The 19,884-nt window shown below is 43.6% G+C and overlaps 1 pseudogene; it reads right to left on the minus strand.

The window, feature by feature from the left end:
- LOC121627115 overlaps nucleotides 1–19,884 on the minus strand; it is a 70,623-nt pseudogene that overhangs the window by 7,793 nt on the left and 42,946 nt on the right.

The following is a 19,884-nucleotide window of genomic DNA, read 5'->3' on the forward strand; positions in this document are numbered from 1 at the left end:
AGCTTCACGTCTTTAACATCGGTGGAGCATCCAAACATGTACTGGCTTCAGCTGAAAAGTGGTGTTATTACAAAGGCAAACATAAAAAGGAAAAATCTGATTTAGCCATATGGTTTATAAGGGTTTTGTGCAAACTATTGTGCAACTGAGGGATGAGATTTAATTTGTTATGACTCTTTATGTCTAAAATACTGCACAGTATTTTATAGTAAAAATACATACACAAAGACAGCTCAGAGACACTGAGAGAGAGCTCACATTTCTGTGAGCTGGAATGAGTTGGAAACACAAAACTCTTGATTTGAAAATTGGACCCATAAGTCCAGCTCAGTGTGCTCTTGGACCATGAAAGTCCACCATAATGGATTCCCATCATCTTTTTGAAAAACTGTGAAATGAGAACTTCTTGGACTTTTACTGAGATGCACATTTCTCAGAGAAATGAGCAAGATTGGCACAAAAACATCAAGCAAAAAAGTTTGCACGGGTGGAATTTCATTAATTCAGGTGTGCATGCCTTTGATTGGTGGAAATGGGCCATCCTGGTCAAGCTCACTGGAGACATCCTGTGCTGTCTCCTGAACATACACACAAAGTGGACAAATGGTGGAACGTTTAAATCAAGTTTGTCTGATTGAGCTGCTTCCTTCTGTTGAGCGCAAATGGGCTTGAACACGGAATTTGTCTTATTATAACAAATCCCATAAAAAGAGCAAAACCAGCAATGTGTTCATTTTTTCTCCCAGTATGTTCCTACTCCCCTGCCTTGTCCGCGACACAGCCCTATTTATTACTACTGAAGATGTCAAGCTTTAAAATAGGTCAAAAATATTTCCCACAGCAGTTGAGCTCTGTAGTTCTTAGAAATAAGAATAAATCATATTCAGCATGGATTAATAAACATTGGTGCCCTAGTGAGTATTCGTGGCAGCGGGACAGCGTATGTGGGATCGACCCATGATAAACCCCATGGCCCATGTTCCAAAGAAGCAACATGTGTGATCAGGAACGTCTTGTGCTGTCTAAGAACTAAAGAAAATAAGAAACCAAGGCTCATTCATGACTACAGCGCACTCACAACTGCAGCAGGACCCCACAAGAGCAAGAGACCACAAGAGACCTTATTTGCACTGCAGCTGATAGCAGATCGCTCGCTAATGTCGCAACTGTTGCGTGTGTTCATTTTGTTTCGTAAATATGGCCGTTAGAGAATGAGCAGACCAGCAGCTGCCTGTGTCATTAAAGCAGTTTCACAAAGTCTTGCTGAAGCTGGATCAGAGGCCCCCGACTGGGACATGTGTGTGTGAATATGAATATCTTATTATGCACACCGCTTGTCAAGGCACTTGGCTTGTTATTCACATTAGCATTCAAGGTCTAGCTCAACAAAGGTTCTTAGGTTGACAAGGGTGAGAACCTTTACAAGGTTGAGCATGGCAGTGATGCTATTTTAGGATATTGCATCAGAAAACAGACACCGTCTTTGTGCGCATGTGTGTGTGTCAGAAGTTTATTAACAAGGGCAAAGAAAGACAAAGAGAGCTGCTTACTTTTTTCCCTGGAGGCACGAGGTTCTGGTTGGTTTTGAGGATGTGTGTCAGAGCCTTCTTGATGTTTTTCTCCTTCATGCTGGACAGCACGGCGGGAGGCAGGAACAGCGAAAGACCCCACTCCTTTCTGTCGAGGGGAGATTGCTTTCAGCACAACAGTCCCCTTTGGAAAAAAAGTACTTCCACCGAAAAAGGGGTCAAAAGCTAGAAACTGGATTATATGTACTCTCAGACGAGCTGTCACAGAACAGAATACTGACTTTCAGGAGGAGAGCGATCTCTGTGGAAAGTGCTTCCTCAATAGGACCCCATTTACAATGTGTGAGATTCCTCCGAGCAGCTTCTGAACTCTTTAAGTTGCTTTGCCAACAAAGCACAAATGCGAAAAAACTCTCTCAGTCACAAGCCATGATGATAATATTATGCAGAGAATATTCATTTTGCATTGAGTTTGGCTTTTGTTTGAGCTTATTTCTGTGTCAGAGTGAAACTCCACATTCAATCAGATTAATGCATCATAATGAAGTCAAACAAGTGTTTTTTTCCCCTCTTGTAGCGACTCGTACGAGAGGTTTCATTGATTCTTTTAAATCTCTGTTTGTGCGAGTGGTTCTTGCGTGAGGACCCATGTTTGGGAGCCTGGTTGACATTTCTTCTGATTATGTGTTTTGACGGTTTAACCAGAAGTTTGCAAAAGATGACTCCACCCAAGGAGGGAAAATAGGACAATGAATTCAACTCTGCCTGATAAGCTTCTGTAAACCCATCAAAAGAAAAAAAAACTTTCAGAAAAGAGGAGCATCATTTATTATTGATGGAGCAGCTCCAGGCAGTTCAACATTACACATCATTTTTCACACACACACACACACACACACACACACACAGCAACTGCTTCCGCACACAAACTTACTGGATGTATTTGAGCGAGACCTTCTGGCTCTGCCTGGTCGTCATGGTGAGGATGTACATCTGCAGCGCGGCCAGTCGTAGCGCGGCGTCGTACTTCAGCTCCGGGCCGAACCGTTCCAGGACCACGTCGTTGCAACTCTGCGACAGAGCAGGAAGCAAAGTTACGTAAGAATCCCAGTGTCCGTTTTGGGGGCTCACGAAGCGCATTTCATCTCTCCATTGGGCAATTTGGGTGGAAGCTCATCCCCGCTGAGCTGAAATAAGCTGTTCTCAACCTTTGTGGCTTGAGATTCCTTCAAAGAGATGCGGCTTTCAGTCCCTGATGAAGGACTTGGAAGAACGAAGCAGTGAACTCTGACCAGAAAAGATGATTAGCTTTCCCTCTCCAAGCCTATTCCACTTGTCTCATTAGCAAAGGAATCCTATGAGGAAGCAATTTATTATTTTAGAGAGAAGTAACAAGTGGGTTTAGTTGAGGACTTTGTTTGCAGATGAGCTTTTTGTTTTGACAAGATCCATTCTGCATTCATCTGAGTAAATCTGCTAATTATCAAAAATCATTCTGTAACCGTCTGGTCGATCATAAACCCACCGAAGTTGACACTTGACATTACATTACTCACCCACTAATCAACAGTTTCAGGGCTTGCTCACCTGCACATAGAGGTATTCAAATGCCACGGCGTCTCTCCGGAGCAGCTCCACGGGGTCCCTAGGCACGAAGCTGACCCTAAAGAAACACTTCATTTTGTCAGAGCCAGGCCTCTGGGTCACCTGGGGAGCACGGGAGGAAGAGGAGATGATAGTCAAGTGTCAATAATGGTATTACTAGCGGTAGTAATTGTTGTAGGAGGATGTATGGGATGCATGGAGGATGAGGGCACTTTGCAGGAAGGGAGGGTAATGAAAGACGCAATGGAGGTGCATCATGGGAAGTGTAGGATTCAGTGTGTTGTGGCAGCTGACCCATACGAGGGATTAAATGTCAGCACATGTCAGCCTGAACTGCATCAATCGTTTTCACAGCCTTACGGATGAAAACACAAAAATTGTTGGCGAAGTTGCAAAGCTGTGATGACAAAATAATCCACGTGGGGAACGTCCGGCCTCCGGGACAGCTGCAGCCCGTGTGGCTGTTTGATCCAGCCCGTGAGGCAATTCATAAATACAAAAAAAATTAAGTACAACAACCTCCCTCTGCTCGTGTTCCATAAACTGCACAAACGTCCTGAGGATGTTCCCATTCTGAGGAGACCTGCACTGAAGCTCGTGAGCAGTTCGCTCGCAAAGACTCGCTTCCACTCGAGACTGATTGATCCAAGCCCGGGCGACCAGCTGTGAGCAGCATCATCATCGCTACCATGTGACATCAGACGGCTCGCCACAGAGATGCAGTGATGTTCCCCTTTTTAAATAGTTTAGTTTAAAGCTCTTTTGAGAGGCCTGAAAGACTAAATGATGCAGTATTTCACAAGAAAAAGGATTCATCAGAGAGAAGTCAGAAAATATTTACATTCATTAACTAAATTAATAAATTAACATAATTTTGTGTCTAAGAAATAATCTATGGCTCCTCTCTTCATCACTTTGCGACCGCTCAGATTGGTGATTGCAGAGGCACTTGTAGCACTAGCAGCAGCATTAATAGCAGCAGCATACGAGATTCAAACCACTGTACAACCTAAAAACATGGTTGTGCAATTCAGCAGCAGCGCGCCAGAACAACCTGCATGCTCGGCGGACGTCTGCGCCTTTGATTCCATTTCTTATTCAAGACGAAACCAAAAGACCAGATCATCTTTTAAATATTGATTCTATTTTATTAATTATTGAACGCGCGAGCTCTGAGAGGGCAAGGGAGTCTATTTTCAAATTCAGGGGCTACCGGCCTCCTCCGACACACCTGTCACCAGGATTGACACTCAGGTGTACGACAGTGGAGTGTGTGTGTCGTCGAGCGTGCCAGGGAAGCGCGACTCTTAAACATTCATCTGCCAGCGCGCGTGCCACGTGCAGAGCGTCACATCTGAACTGTGTGGCAGGAATATTAAAATTGTCCTCTTGTGATCCTGCAACCTCATTAATATGTAGCGTGCACTGTGGTTGAGTGTGTGTGTGTGTGTGTGTGTGTGTGTGTGTGTGTGAGTGAGTGAGTGTGTAGGTGTAATGTGAGCTGTCGCCCCTGCTGTGCCAGTGCTGATAAATGACACCGGGGTCCAAATGCTGCTCGAATACTGAGCAGGAGTGTTTGTGTGTGTGTGTGTGTGTGCGCAAGTGTGTGTCAGACAGAGAGGGAGACAAAGCAAGCGAGGGGAGAGGAAGAGGAAACGCCTCCTACCTGAGAAAGCATCTCCTGCTCGTGCAGGAGAAGCAGTTTGCTTCCAGAGCCTTCCGTCCTCTGCTCCAACACGAGGGAGAAGTGCTCGATGCATTTGATCGACAGCTTCTCCTGCAGGGTCAGGATCACGTCCTGCAGGAAAAGCATCACGCGGATGTTTACGCAGAAGAGCTGCTTCATCGTTATGAAACGTGTGTGCATGTGTGGTGGGTCAAGAGAGCAAATTTTGTTAGTTTTCCAGTATAAACACTTTTTTTTCACACCTTTTGGCTTGCTTACCCCAAATGTTCTGGTCCTCGAGTGTATTCACCTTCTTTTTTAGTTCATTTGTGAAATCAGGACTTCGACATAATCTTATTTAGTCCGACAGTGTCAGTTTTTTTGTTTCCGTCTCATTAATTCTGTGCTGATGCTTGGAACAGATGTGCGGTTTTGGGATTGTGGGCCTTATGTGTATGTTCTTGTTGATCTTACTGCAAGTTGTTCCGTGCCAGATGGATTGTTTGTTACCATTTCCATTATTATGTATTTATTTTCGGTTGACATGTTCATTTCATGTTTTTGCGCCTGGGGACCCCCTTCAAAACGTGATTTATTCGCTAATTAATATTTGAAATAGTCACACGGAAATGTATTTGTTTGCAATTCAGCCTGTAGAGGATAAAATGATCCTCTTTTAATAGCTCAAACACTTTTGCATAACTGGGTCAAAAATGTTCCAGCATGTCAGATTCCAGGTATTCACCTCTTGCACGTGTTCGAGTTTTTGTATCATTACCTTAATTTTCCATAAATAGGTTTAAATTAACATGCATTTCTCATGTAAAATGTATCAGGATCTTTCTTCCTCATCAGTTTCTTTTGTCAGGTATCATTTTTTTTACTAAAACAGAGTTATTAACAGAATATCTGCTACTGTTTTAAAATTACCCGCTTTCTAGCTTGCCAACTAGCTTAGTAGCGAGGTAGCATTCAACAATGTGAATCAGAATTTAGATGGTAAATTTTGACCCTCTTATGAAAGAGTGGAGGATCCAGTGTCCGATGCATGTCGGGGTTCAATGAACCAGCATGAGACTAACAGTCTTAATAAGATGACATGACGGCGTATGCAAAGGCGTGACTCGGCTCTCTTGCATCTGAGTCGACACGCTGGGAGCAAGAGCGAATAAGAATCTACAAGTCAAAAAAATAATAATTTAAATATGCTCTTTGCCACCTTGCCTGAATAAATGGGGTGCTCAAACAAATGGAACTCAAAAAGTGATTGAATTTCATGGTCTGTGTGCGTGCACCAAGACGCACTCATTTGCTCTCTAAATGAATTTCTCCCTTTGTAATTATAGATGCTGCGGGGACTGCTAATTTTGTCGAGTATGGGGTGGAAAACACACACACACATATGCACACGCACTCATCTTTGTACTTCTATCCCTGTGAAGACACTCACTGACATAATGCATTCCATCGCCCCTCACCTTAACTTTAGCCATGACATCAAAAAGCCCTTAAAACAATATCTTAACTGTCAAACAGCCTTTTGACAGTCAGGCCAAGATGTCCTCTCTCCCAAGGTCGAAATCTCAAACACACACACACCTTGATCGAGGTACTGCAGTCAAAGCGGAAAGACTTTGTCTGCCCGTTCTCCAGGTAGACCTTCAGGACATTTGGCATGAACAGAAGAGAATTGTCCTTCACCGGGTTCTGCAAAAGAGGCATACGATCAGTCCTTTCATTCTGTGCGCATGTCGCGGCTTCAACAGAAGTCAAACGAGCTTTGACACGTGAAAGGAATTCATGAAAATGTCATGTCATACCACATTTTTGTGATTGTCTAATCTGTCTGGCATTCACTGAACTGCTTGTCTTACGTGGTAAGTGGCAACCATCTGGCATTGCTTATATAGGTCATACATAAGTGTGTGTGTATGTGTGTGTGTGAGTGTGGTAGAACTGACTGGAACCTGGCCGTTTATAATGACCTCCTCTGCAAAGCGCACTTTGACCGGATTGGACTTGAGCATGGCTTTTTTGGCTGCACTGATGAACGCTGATTTAGGGGACTGAAGGCAAGCGTCCAAGCAGAGAGAGAGAGAGAGAGAGAGGAGAGGGAAAAGAGGAAGAAAGAGACACACAGATGGAGAGAGAGAGGGAGAGAGAGATAAAGAGAAGCACAAACACATGCACAAATCAAGACGGGGGAGAAAAAAAAACAGGTTTCCAGCACATTAGCTCATGTAGCATTGTAAAATCAATAAAACATTAACACAATAACATCTTATTTCCTGAGATTGGGAGATTACAAGTGAGCAAAATATTTTCATTTGTACAGAAGCAGAAACACAACCCTGGTGCAGTGCAACACAAACTTAAGAGGAGTATGGAGCAGGATGAATACATTCAGTCGGAGAAATACAAGATCATCATTTCCTCCCCTTCAAAGGAAAAGGCTGCAGTTTCTCCACATTTTTCTGAGTGTCGACAAATCCCATGAAAAGATCCTGAAGTGAAATCAACAATAAAGTTGTGCATTCAAAATCTTGCTGCAATATGTGCTTCAAGAAGCAAAATGCAGAATGGATAATTAGGAATTATAATTAGTGGTGCATCAATTTGGGCATCACTTTTATGTTGCAGCTTTAAAAGGGCTTTAAACCTGTATATATTGCTGGATAACTTAATGGAGATATGAAAACACAATATATCCAGATTTATTAGCTGCAGTGGAGTAAAAAGTGCCTTTAAATGTTGTGGCATGGAAGTAGAAAATAACATTCGTTAATCTCTCAGTAAATCTTGAAAAACTGGTGCAAATATGAAGTTGCATTTTTTATAAAAAGGTCTGCAATGGTCCATATTAATTTCCTAAACTAGCTGGGCACAGTCATTTTAAGCAAATGCTGCTTAAAGAGGACTGACAGTGCATTTGTTGGGGACTATTTTTAGCGGTGGATGAACACACAGTTGGTCCTCTTGTTTGCATTTACAACAGGATCGACTCAAGACAAGCAAAAGCCGAGTTTCATTCTTCACCTCGGAGACGCCAGTTGACCAAACATTCTCACCTCGAGGTCGACCGTTTGCAGAAACCGTGCTGGAGCTTTCGCTCACATCACACGATCTTCGTCATCAGCTGGCGTTGCCACGGAAATGTTCAAATCTCAATATTTGCTGGGCACTTTAAGGACTTCTCATCCATGTTAGCTTAAAAGTTAAGTTTCAAAACTGAGTCTGTGATTAGACTGAAAACTCCAGTGTTTGAAAGAACATGTTACCCAGTGCAAAGGTGTAGTTGCTGATACTTTTGGGACTGCAGTGGAGGTGTACAGTCTGGAGGATCCATTTTTAAAAACACAACCTGCATTGTGTGAACAGAGTGTTAAGTGGTTCACAGGGTCGAGATATTAATTCCGAGGAATTAAAAAAAAGACCAAACAATTATTTTGCAAAAGCTGATCTGCTCACCGGATAAGGTTGGACAACAGTCAACACGATGGATTCTTTGCAGCTCCTGAAGCGAGACGACAGCAAATCACAGAGTCAGCAAAATCATCCCAGAACAACAATCGCAGCAGACGACAATGCAGATAAGCAACTGCGACTTGATTAGCTTGGCTGAAATGGAATGAGACGCCTCCGGCAATCGGCACTTACAAGCAGACGCAGTTAAAGGCAGAAGAGCGCGCACACACAAACACACTCAGTTTCCCACTGAAAAAACGTGTGATGGCATTTCTGGCTCACCAAAACATGATTTCAGTCACGGGAAACTGTGCATTGAAGCAAAGAGCTTGATATTTGTCTTTCTTCTTATTAATTCTGAATTTTGTTTGTGTGTGTGTTTGTGCACTGAGCAGAACTGTACTAAGTAGGCATTATACAGATGGGTGGAAAGCATGACTGAAACTTGGCAAGGACTTGATTAGTTTCACAGTTTTGCTAAATTAGAGCCTTTTTTGAAAGATCTTAAAAGCAAATGAATGATAATGACTTTGTCTCATTGTGACTTTCTTCCTTTTCGCTATTGTCAGCATTAAACCTGCCATTTAATCGAATTTACTTTTTAAAAATGACAAATGCAGTCCAGGAGAGCCTCAAATGAATCACAAAAAACCGCATCATGTTTCAAAACTGCACATGCCTCAGGCTCAAGAATTGGATTTTACAGCTTATGACAGGTTTAAAGGGTTTAATCATTCTCATTCACCACGCACGCAGCCGTCCACCCATACGGACAGATGCGTTTCAATGTGCTGAGATTTGAAGTTTTCAGCTATGAGCCTGCGTCGCCTTAAAACATGTTGACGGGGAGGCCTGTGGATCACCCAGAATAACATTATTTCTGAGAAAAAATGTTGCTGTTGAATTTTTTATGTCGTTTTTTTTTTTTTTTTTACGACCGTGAGCACCAAAAATTAATTCCACTCACCGCCATTGTTTTAGGGTGGAGGCAGAAATCTCACAGAGGCATATCTCAAAATCTGGACTAATAAAACCCAAACTATGCATGTGGCTGAATACCATTAGAGCAGTGTTTTTGGCCCTTTAAATTTTAGATGATCAATAACCTTCAGGACAGGGTTTGGGTGAGAGATCAGACCACCTGATTAATCTGAACTGAACTGTTACTATCCTGACAGATCACAAGGTTTTTGCGTCCACCTGACGAGGTCGATGACTCGTTCTCGTGGAGCCGAGCTGACGGGTTCGTCGTTGATCATGATGATCTCATCGCCTGGCAACAGCTTCCCCTCGGATGGACCACCTGCGCACACGCACACGCACACACACAGACACACAAAATGAACGGAGCAGCGCCAGAACGGCTGAACGGACGCTGCGAGCGCGTCAGCGTGCAGGTCATTTGCAAAAAGATCGACTTTGTTTGGGCGTGTCTGCCCCCTGACGCATCCAATAAGCGTGAGCATTAATAAACTGCGGCGTCCTCAAGCATATATATTCCCTTTCTTGGCCAGCAACTCTAAATGGAATATTCATTAGTTCAATTGTCTGCTTGGAATTCAGCACTCATTGATTACTAAGATGTCTAATCACTTGTGTGTGTCTGTGCAGTCACTGGCGCTGACAGCTGATCGGGGTCTGGAAGCAATGACAGTGATTTGGAAATCAGCCAATCAACCAAAATAAACAATTCTCCCCCCCCAAAAAAAGAACATTAATTTGCGCTAATTTTCCTTCTCACATGGGATCAGTACTACATCCTTGTGCAATCACAGGCTGGAGGAGCCAGCCGTCCGCATGGTTTCCTGCTTGACAATCATTGTAGCAACTGTTTGCACTGATTAGCGCTCGTCGAACAGCGAGGAGGAACTAATGAAATTGTTCAGTGCAGTCGTTCAACATGCCAACTCAGATTGTAGAGCGATGAGGGCTTACTAAGCTCGCGGGGCTTGTTTTGTTCTATTTCCTGTCAGTTTTTCTCGCATCAGGTCCAAATTAAAGCAAAACATGCGTGAAACCAAACTGAGGATACTCGGTCACGACGTGGTAAAGATGGCAAATGAGCATGACCTGAGCTGGGAATGAGCTGAAACAATAAAAATGTACCACTGGCTATCTTGCTAACATTATGGGAAATATGTAATTAGTTTGTTCGTTTATTGACGCCAGTATAACGATGTGAAAACGCAACTTTAAGTGATGAATCAAAAATAGGGGGCAAATAAATAAAGTTACAGTACACACAGCTGGAAGTGATTAATATCACCATGGGTTTACACAGGAAGTAAGGCAAAATTTAACACATTAAAAGCATGTGCTTGCATGTTTAGTGACACCATTTAAAATAACAGAAGGAAACAAAGCTACGGCCAATATGACTCCTTGTGTTAACCTCAGAAAAGACACTATCACCAGCCAGCAGAGAATAACACCCACCTGGCGTGACAGAGCGGACCACAACCGGTTTCTCGCTGCCCGCCACAAAGCCGAAGCCCAGGACTGGGTCCCGTCTCATCTCCACCAGACGAGGGGCCGGGGGGAGCCCATCCAGGTGAACCTCCTCCAGGGAGCTGCTCTGGGACACTTGGCTGGAGAGCACAGGAGAAGAGGAGCGAGGTGACTGCATGGCAAAAACACATCTCAGGCAGTTTGCAGCCTCGAGCGACTGAAAATGAGTCAGCAAATAGTTTCATCACAGGGGTCAAAGCGGTCCTGCTTCTTAAAAGGGGGGGCTGTTAAAGAACATGATGTGGCGCGCATTTAAAATCCAATCAATGCAGTCATCCCTACAGCAGAAATACGCTTTAGCTCTGAGAGATAACATTAAATTTCAAATGAATGATTTGAGCTATCTGATCAGCGGTTCATAAATCAGGTAAGAGAGCACAGGTCCTGCATTCAGAAAAAGCCTCGGATTTGCAATCTGGAACCAACTTGCCTCATACATCCATATAAAAGCCTGCAGACTACACCAAACAAAAGCGTACTGATCTTTCAACAAGGTCCCAATTCTTCATTTTTAATGTGGAAAGGTATATTCTTATATGTGCTCTGTAAAGGTCTGCTCTCTTTTTATCATCTGCTGTTGATTGCGATCTAATTTAACCACGCGCGTGCGATTCACAAACCGGCCGTATGCTCAGGCGGATGAAGTGATATTTCAACCGCGATGCATGGCATGGCCAGAGCGAGGAAGTTTCCAGCTGAGCGTTGCATTTTGTTCCCTTGAAGCTTGTCCCATCATTTCAGCGTGTTGATTTCACACAGCCCATGCTGTCAGTTTCTCTGATTAATGTGGGTTAACACTGGTGGAACATTGTCCTTTTCTTTGCTCCGCTGCGAGTCACTCAGGATGAGAGCGTCAGTAAAATGCAAATGCACCATATTAAATTAAACCTTCCTGCCTGCCGAACCGCAGACGTCCGTCTCGACCAGGACACGGAGAATGCAGAGTGCCTGTTAATTAAGAGGTGATATAGGCTTTCAGAGGGGTTAACTCCTTCTCTCTCTGTCTCTATTCCGCTCTTCCTCCCTCTTTCGCAGCTTAAAAAGCTCCCTTGGCAGCTGTTGCTCCTCTCTGCACATTATGCCCGGTACAGGGTGTCTGCTGTTACCTGGCCAACGTCCACTCCATCATTGTCTGCCTCTTGTGCCCACAAGGAAAGAGCATGGACGCTGAATTTCCTGCCTCATCCGTCCTAACCTTCACATCCTCACTGATGTTTGCAGGCGCTGCTGAGTTGTGTGCAACTGCAGGACTTGACTGAACTAATTTCTCTCATTCGTTCTATCAGGTTAGATTGTTTTCAGATTTTGCATGACCAGTTGGGCTCTACCCATGGATATTCATCCAGTTATGTACCTGCAGCTTTGCCTAAATCTGCCCTGATGATGAAGCATGTTCCAACCATCCGCGACTTTATCTCCAACCAATCTGGATCAGTCTCAATCTCTGCCCCACCTCCCCACCTTCCCTCCCTCTTGCGCTTTCTCATCCTCTCTCTCATTATGGCATTGATCTGTATTGTACATATGGCGCAGAAATCTTAAACTAAATCGGTCTGTAATGAAGCATGTTCCAATATGTGATGCAGGCTCATCCCCCTTGTCAGGGTCGGTGGAGTTTAATCCCGCGGGAGGGCAGGGCTCGGATGTCGGGGGGTCAGCGGAAAGCTGAATACCAAAGGTCAAGCTGTGGTCTTCCTGGATGAATGGGAATGCAGTGTTCCATGTGTTGGTCTTGTCTCCTATAAGCAGTATCTGTGGAGGTTTGTATCATTTAACCATGACCAAAATCAATCACAGATCTTTTAACCGAGTGTCCGTACTGTAAAAGCCTCCACTTTTTTCTGACAAATATTTTTGGAGTAACAAACTGAAAATCGTGGGCAGTAGGCATTACATGTCCCGGAGAATCAAATTGTAAAACAAATTTGCTGATGCAAAATAAGTGCATATGAACATGATGTTCGTGTCACTGAGGTCAGGTTTCATTTCATGTATTTCTACGCTTTATGCCTTTATCATGAGCAAGTTTCAAAGGGCTTCAGTGGATAACTACCATGAATCTACATGTAATACAGTCCAGGGCAAAGAGTAGCATGTTAGCATTATATAACAAGCTTAAAAGACCTTGTTTACATGCTTAAATTGTACATATAAGAGAATTGTTTAACATTTTCGATTCTGTTTCCAATGAGCAATTGATTTGTCTCTATCTCTAGTAAATATAGGTTATGTTGCAAATAAATGACAAGAACTGCTTTATAAAAAAAAAAATTGGATTTGCAGGATTTTTGACCTCAGTTATGGCTGTGCCCAAACTTGTCTCTGCCCTAATTTGGACGTGAAGACACCACCGCTCAACCTGTTCAAGTATCAGATTGAGGTGCTTCAGCGGAAGGGATGCAGTGGTGTGGGGCGGATTTGCCCCCTTCCTCACCAGGGAGGTAACCCAGGTGCTCATTCAGGCTCCCGTCATCTCCTGCCTGGACTTCAGCAAACCCCTCATCGCCAGGCGCCGCAGCGGTCCAGAAGGCTGCTGGCCATCTGGTGTTGAGCCGAACCAAGTTTTCCTGCACCGCTCCGCTTCTCCAGTCACTACGCTGGCTCCCTGTTGCAGTTCAGACCCAGTGCAAGACTGGAACTACCACTAAAACCAAACACTCCGGCACAACTGTTGCACCTTTGGATGATTGGCCAACCTGTCACTCCAAGGGATCTGTGGTCGCTCAGCTTTTTCTGGGAGGCTGAAAGCCCACCTTTTCAGACAGTACGTCTCACTAAGCATGTCGTGACATTCTCAAAAAAGAAAACAAAAAAAAAGTCCCTCCAAGTGTTTGTACTGAGGGCTTCCAAAAAAGCACTTGTTTATTCGGATGGGATGTACTGGGATGTACTATATCTAGCTCTTTTAATGCACTTATTGAAAGTCACTTTGGATAAAAGCGCCTGCAAAATGAATTTAATGTGATGTAAAAAGACACTCCAGTCTGGTATTATCTACTGACAGCTTCTCAGTTGAAATTCCAGACAGAAAAAGGTACAATGTCTTAATTAAATTTATATAAATTATATGAATAAATTTATATCAGAGAATCTACTCGCCCACCAGATTTCAAATACATTGACGCTTGAGTCGGGAACAGCCTTCAAAAACCTGCCAGAGTACATTATGTAAGGTTGGGGAAGTTATCTGTCCAATATAGTTACTGGAAATCAATAATTGGCTTCACTCACTCTGTCCTCTTTCTTTCCCTGTCTCACAGAAATCCAATGGTGATACTCAATCTGTGTCGCCTCCTCTAAAGTCAACAGCTTTCCTCTGGGAACAAAGCCACATAACCAGAGCCGTCTTCCTCGTCATGACTCTCCCCCGTCAGAGGGGAGGAGGGGGAGAATTTAACAGGGGCGTGGCGAAGGGGAGAGAAAAGGCAAGAGACAAAAGTGCGGGGACAACAAGAGTATAGTATATAGTAGAGTATATTTTTGCCATCACGCAAAGCCATCTGTGCATTGAAACACACTATGTCAGTGCAAGTTAACTGGCTCGCACATCTGTGGCAAGCAGCAGTGGACACTTTGCAGACAGTTCATTAGGTTTTTCGACACGGCCAATATACCCATTGTGTCCACAGTCTTGGCAGAAAGGGATGCCAGGAATCAACAACATACATCATGCTTTAGGAGCGACTCGACTCAAGCGGCAACTCTGAGTCACCGTGCACAACTTTCTGTTTGCCGTGCATGGGAGGACTTGCATGTTTACAGAGCTGAAAGTTGCTTCCTGCAGGACAGATTTACACAAACAGCAGGCGCTGCGTGCACAGGTAGAATGCAAAATCACCTGAACAATGGCTACTTTTTGTGCATGCAGGGAAGAAGGGGCGGGTGAGACCATATCACAAGTCTGGCTCGTACAAGTGCACATGATTAAGAGTGATCATTTTGGGAATCTGCACTACCACTGCTGCTACTAAGGACTGCATGCTGACTGTATTTCCACAGTCTGATCTCTATTTAACTCGCCTGTATTTAGCTCTAACCCGTATCTAACAGTACACAATGGCTCTGTTTATATCCATTCACACTGTACACACTCCAGATTCACAAAGTCTATTTTTCATGCTTTGTACATCTCTTATTTGCTTCCATTTGCACTCAATTAGCTACCAAACTACATTAACCTGGCACTTAATCTATCCAATGACAATAGAGTAGGAGGTGGGTAGATCTACTCCACCAATTCCAAACCAACTAACTTGCAGACTGATAAGTTGTTCTGACTCCTTTACATAATACTTGCACGCTTTAACAGATTTATGACATAAAATTTAAGAGCGCTCTAGAGATCTCTTAAAGGGCAGATACTAGATGGACTGTTTTGTGTGTAATTGCACAATATATTATTGGTCATGATGAATAATACATGAACTAAAGCAGTTCAATTAAGGATAGAATGGTCTGAGCTTTTTATTTGCATTGAATTTAAAATTTGATAGGCTGTTACACCAGTTGTTCTTTTTTTTATCATCTATCAGGGGTGAAAACAACAAGAACAAATCGAGTTTTGTTTGCAGTCACTTTTCATGCATCCTCATTGTCTGTCCAATTTTCTACTATTTCATCTCTTATATATTGCGACATTATAAATATATCAGATCGATCTTAATTTCACATGTTAATAACCATGGGAGCATTTTTAAAGGTCTACTTTGCAAGATTTTTCTCTAAAACAACATACAGGCTCATAAAAAAGTAACCTGCTCTGCTTGCATTTTCTTATTTTGCTGTAATAGAGACGTTTCTGGGCTGCAACACCAACAATTCCTGCATTGTGTATCTTTAAGTGTAATTCTTTGAAGTTTGATAAATATAATACTGGAATCCTTTAAAAGTCCACCCTCTGAAGACAATTCACTGTTATATATACATATAAATCTGTGCATCACCCAAACATTTAAGCACACGCATGCTCGTGTTTATGATCACACTGTACATACGTGGTGAGGCAGTCCCGTCCCTCCCTGGTGCTGTTCATGCTGTCCCAGCTGTATGGAGGCCCCTGCAGTCCACCCCAGGAGCCTGGGCCAGGGGGCGGCCAGCCCGACATTTTGTTCTTATGGCTGAAACAGAAAGGACGGGAAAATCAACTTTTAACCATTTATGAGCAGACATGTGTTTTGCTGTGTTGTATATGTGTGTGCTGGGGAAGATAATTAAAGGAAGTCTGGATAAAAACACTCTTGGTTTGATTCCTCTCAGTCCAATTAGTGTGACGACTTGTCTCTCTGCGTGGCTTGCAGTGTGAGATAGCACTGCTTAGTGCAATCGACCGCAGTCAAATAACAGCTCATCAGGTCCGTAGATAGGCAATCAATGGCTACATGCACGGGCAGAGCTGCAGTGGTTGGTCTGCAAAATTGTACGCGTGCGGTGAGGAAAAGCACTGATGTGACAGCTGATTCGGTTACAGCAGATTACGCAAACAGTGTCATTGAGCATGTCAGGAGAGTGGGGATGGGAGAGAGTCAGAGGGGGGAGATAGGAGAAGAGAGCAGCTTCACCTCAGAGGGAATTGGACCAAAGAGTTCCACAAAGAGAACCGAACAGAGCATCCTCCTAAATCAACTGTGCTTCATTAAAAGTGTCCAGTGGCTCACATGCTACAGTGACTAATCTAGCAGACCATAAGGCGCCCACATCCACAGAAATCATCACAAATGCAACTAAAGATCATTAAGCCGGAGAAATGCTGCCGAATTCAAGCAGCCATGCACTTCATTCTCATGTTTGATTTATTTCCGAGAACACTTCCTCCCGCAGCCATAAACCAGGAGGACGACTTTACTGTCCTGACCTGAAATCTGTGATAGCGAGCTGATGCATGGCTGCAGAAACAATGGAAAGATAAATGGCGTTTCAGTACCAAAACTGAGAGTAACACTCTGTCAGGCAGCATATTCTCCAGTGTGTGCTTTACATCACATCACAGTTCCACCTCTTGGGCCTTTACCATTGAAAAGAGTCAAGGCCCCAGTTGACTGAGTCATACGTGAAAGAAACTGTTAAAATAGAACAAAATGCATACTAGATGAGGACGTCATCGCCGTAAGAATCTAGCCGATCGATTCCCATTTTGTGCTGCTGATGGGTCGAATACATCAGTCAGTCATGTCATAGCTCGCAGCGTGTGAAAAAGAAAACTGTCCTTCGATGGAAAGTGTGAAACGAGTGTCAGACACTCTCAGTCATCCTGCCGAGCCGTTGTCGTGCCGAAGGGAAACGATCCCATAAACACCAAATGCGAAGAAACCCAAACAAAAACAGCTGATATTCAAGTCATCCTCAGAAGCAATGGATCCGTTTCAGCACTCCTCTCGACGCTGTTGCCTTCCGCAGGTTTCAGTCAGACGCTCGTGTCTCTGCTGATCTTCAGTCATCCAGAGGAAAAACAGATCCACCGCCACTCCAGAATCCCAATCAGAGGCTCTTGAGCTCAAAATACACAGAGGCCATGGCGTAAACGGCTGCGCACAGCTCCAGTGTGTAGCCAGGCATTCATCTGTGTTTGTCATTGTGCTGCTGCCGAGAGCAGCTTTGGTCCAAACTGAACTAAACTGGCGTGGCCTCGCCTCCTTTATCCCATAATCCCTCTCATCACAGAGAAAACAAATCCACGCTCTGTGTGTGTGTGTGTGTGTCAGTGTGAGTATTTGTGTGTGCGTAGGAGAGCGAGGGGCAGCGGCGTGTGCGGCTGTGCATGTGGAAGCGTGTGAGCGTGTGCGTGGAGTGGAGGGGATTTTCGGAGAGCAGCAACGAGTAAGGAAACGGTGCACCATCTCGGAGCAGGAGCCTCACAGCATGAAGCCGGAAGTGGAAACTGACTCCAAAAGTTCACCTGGACAGCATGAATGTTTTACTCTTCACTTCTGGATTTCTTGCAGCAAAGAATCTTCTTTTTTACTTTCAGCATGTCAGAATGAGACAGGTACGGCCTGTAAAACAAACATGATGGGCTAACATGTTAGCATGGCGATGATCAGCAGGTCACGTTTTCACCATTGTGAAATGTGCAATGTGCAAATGAGCACCAAACACAAAGTACAGCTGAGAGTGGTGAGTGTCATCACTTTTGCAGGTATTTAGTCTAAACAAAGGGAAATTATGACCTGACGAGGGATCAATCAGGGGATCAACAGTCCTCTGTGGCTCCAAATCTTTACAGATTTGCATCAAAACGTACTTTCTAGGCTAAAATACACTCCATAAACTGTATATCTGTAGGATTTGGTCAACCCACATATCCCATTGGAAATGCATCAGATCACAGAGGAAGGTTCACCTCCAGAACCTCGAAAATCTCCACCAAATTTCATGGCATTCCATCCAAGAGCTATCCAGATTTTTCACTCAAAACAGAAAACCTCATCATACGGTGGTGCTAGATAAAAGGTCGCCAAGGTAGTCGACAGTCCAACACTGAAAACCCCATCCTTATTTAGCTGGGACGGTTCAGGCGTCTTTCTCTTGGTTTACTCTCCCTCAGTATTTTTCTTAAATGTGAGTGCAAATGGTTACTGACTGAAAAAAATCTCTGTGTCTGTTGTGATCAGTCATTGTTTGTAACTTCCTGCACGAAGTGCTGTTGCTATGTAACCCCTGCCTTCACATCACAGAAGTCGTCTCCTCGATGAACCATGCAGCAGAGTTTTTGTCCAACTGATGTAGCACAAACTCGCTGTGTTGACACAAGGCCTTTCCCCCTGTATGATGCCTTTTTCCTTCAACATCCCAGGAATCCAAATATATGCATTTAAAAGAAGTGGCAGAGTGCTTTATTCTTACAGTTGCCTTTGCTGAAAAGGCCAATCTATTGCTTTCAAATTGTACTTTTTCCCTTTCAAAATCGATCAATTCATATTCCTCTCAAAAACAGGGATCAATTTCTTGCAGTTGTTCACACCACTGCTCAAACTATTATGGAAGAACAATTATTCGGAAATATGTGGAAATGATTTAATGAAAATTGTTATTTGTTAACGCCTCCATCAAGAAAGCATCAGGATGAAAGGATGTATTTAACATATAAAAGACACATTTGCAAAGAAGACAGTAGTTATTGAAACTGTGGTAATTGTCTTAATAGGATAGATATATTAGCCTATATTAGATAATGGATTAATTGATGTATTTTGACAGGCTGCTAGCATCGCAGGCTCCTGCCAAGCTTGTGGCTTGGTGAGGAACAGTGATGCTTTAACCTAAATGCAAAGATTAGCATCGAAACAGGCTCACATCTCTAAATATTTCACTTTTTACTTGTGGTCTTTCTTAGAAAGTGAGTTACTTAACACAGGCAGCTGATTCTGCCAGTTAGTTAAGTCAAGAAAAGTTATTTGAGATACTTGCTAACATTAGCGTGCATATAATGACAGTGTTAACATGCTAATATTTAGCAACATCTCAAATGGTTACTATCTTAAATAGTTGCATGCGTAAAGTACCAATTAGCAGGAAATATATTGACATTAAAACAAATTTATACAAATCTTCAACTTGCTAACAAGCTCACAATCCACAATGCACTCCTTCTGCAGGTACTTGGTCAGAAGACAAAGCACTGCAGAAACTTCAATTTTGACCCACTGATGGTGCTAAATGAAAAGCCGGAGGATCATCAAAGTTAATCTATCTTTAGGGAAACATCAATATCGGCGCCATAAATCACAGCAATCCTTCCAATAGACGTCAGGACTTTCTGAACCACAAGCGTTGACCCTCTGGTGGCGCTTGAGGAAAAGTCACTCGATAGCCAAAGTCCTGAGGATTCATCCTCTGGAGAGCATCGACCAAGTGTCATGTAACTTAGGTTTAAGGAATCCAGTCAACAGTGTATTTAAAGCACGGATAGTGAACCCTCGCTGTCTTTTCATTGGGTTCTTTAAAACACTAAGAACAAACACTGGATCACAGCGATGCATTGCTCGGCAGGGACCTCTTGCACAAGCACAGCCACTCCGCGAGAGATAAAGAGTCTCAGTCGGAGGAGCGTGGCTGCAACTTTCTGGCCGAATTCATCTCACGGCATCAGGAAGAAATGCCCATCCCTATTTAGCA

Source organism: Chelmon rostratus, chromosome 24, assembly GCF_017976325.1.
Source record: "Chelmon rostratus isolate fCheRos1 chromosome 24, fCheRos1.pri, whole genome shotgun sequence".
Lineage (NCBI taxonomy): Eukaryota > Metazoa > Chordata > Actinopteri > Chaetodontiformes > Chaetodontidae > Chelmon > Chelmon rostratus.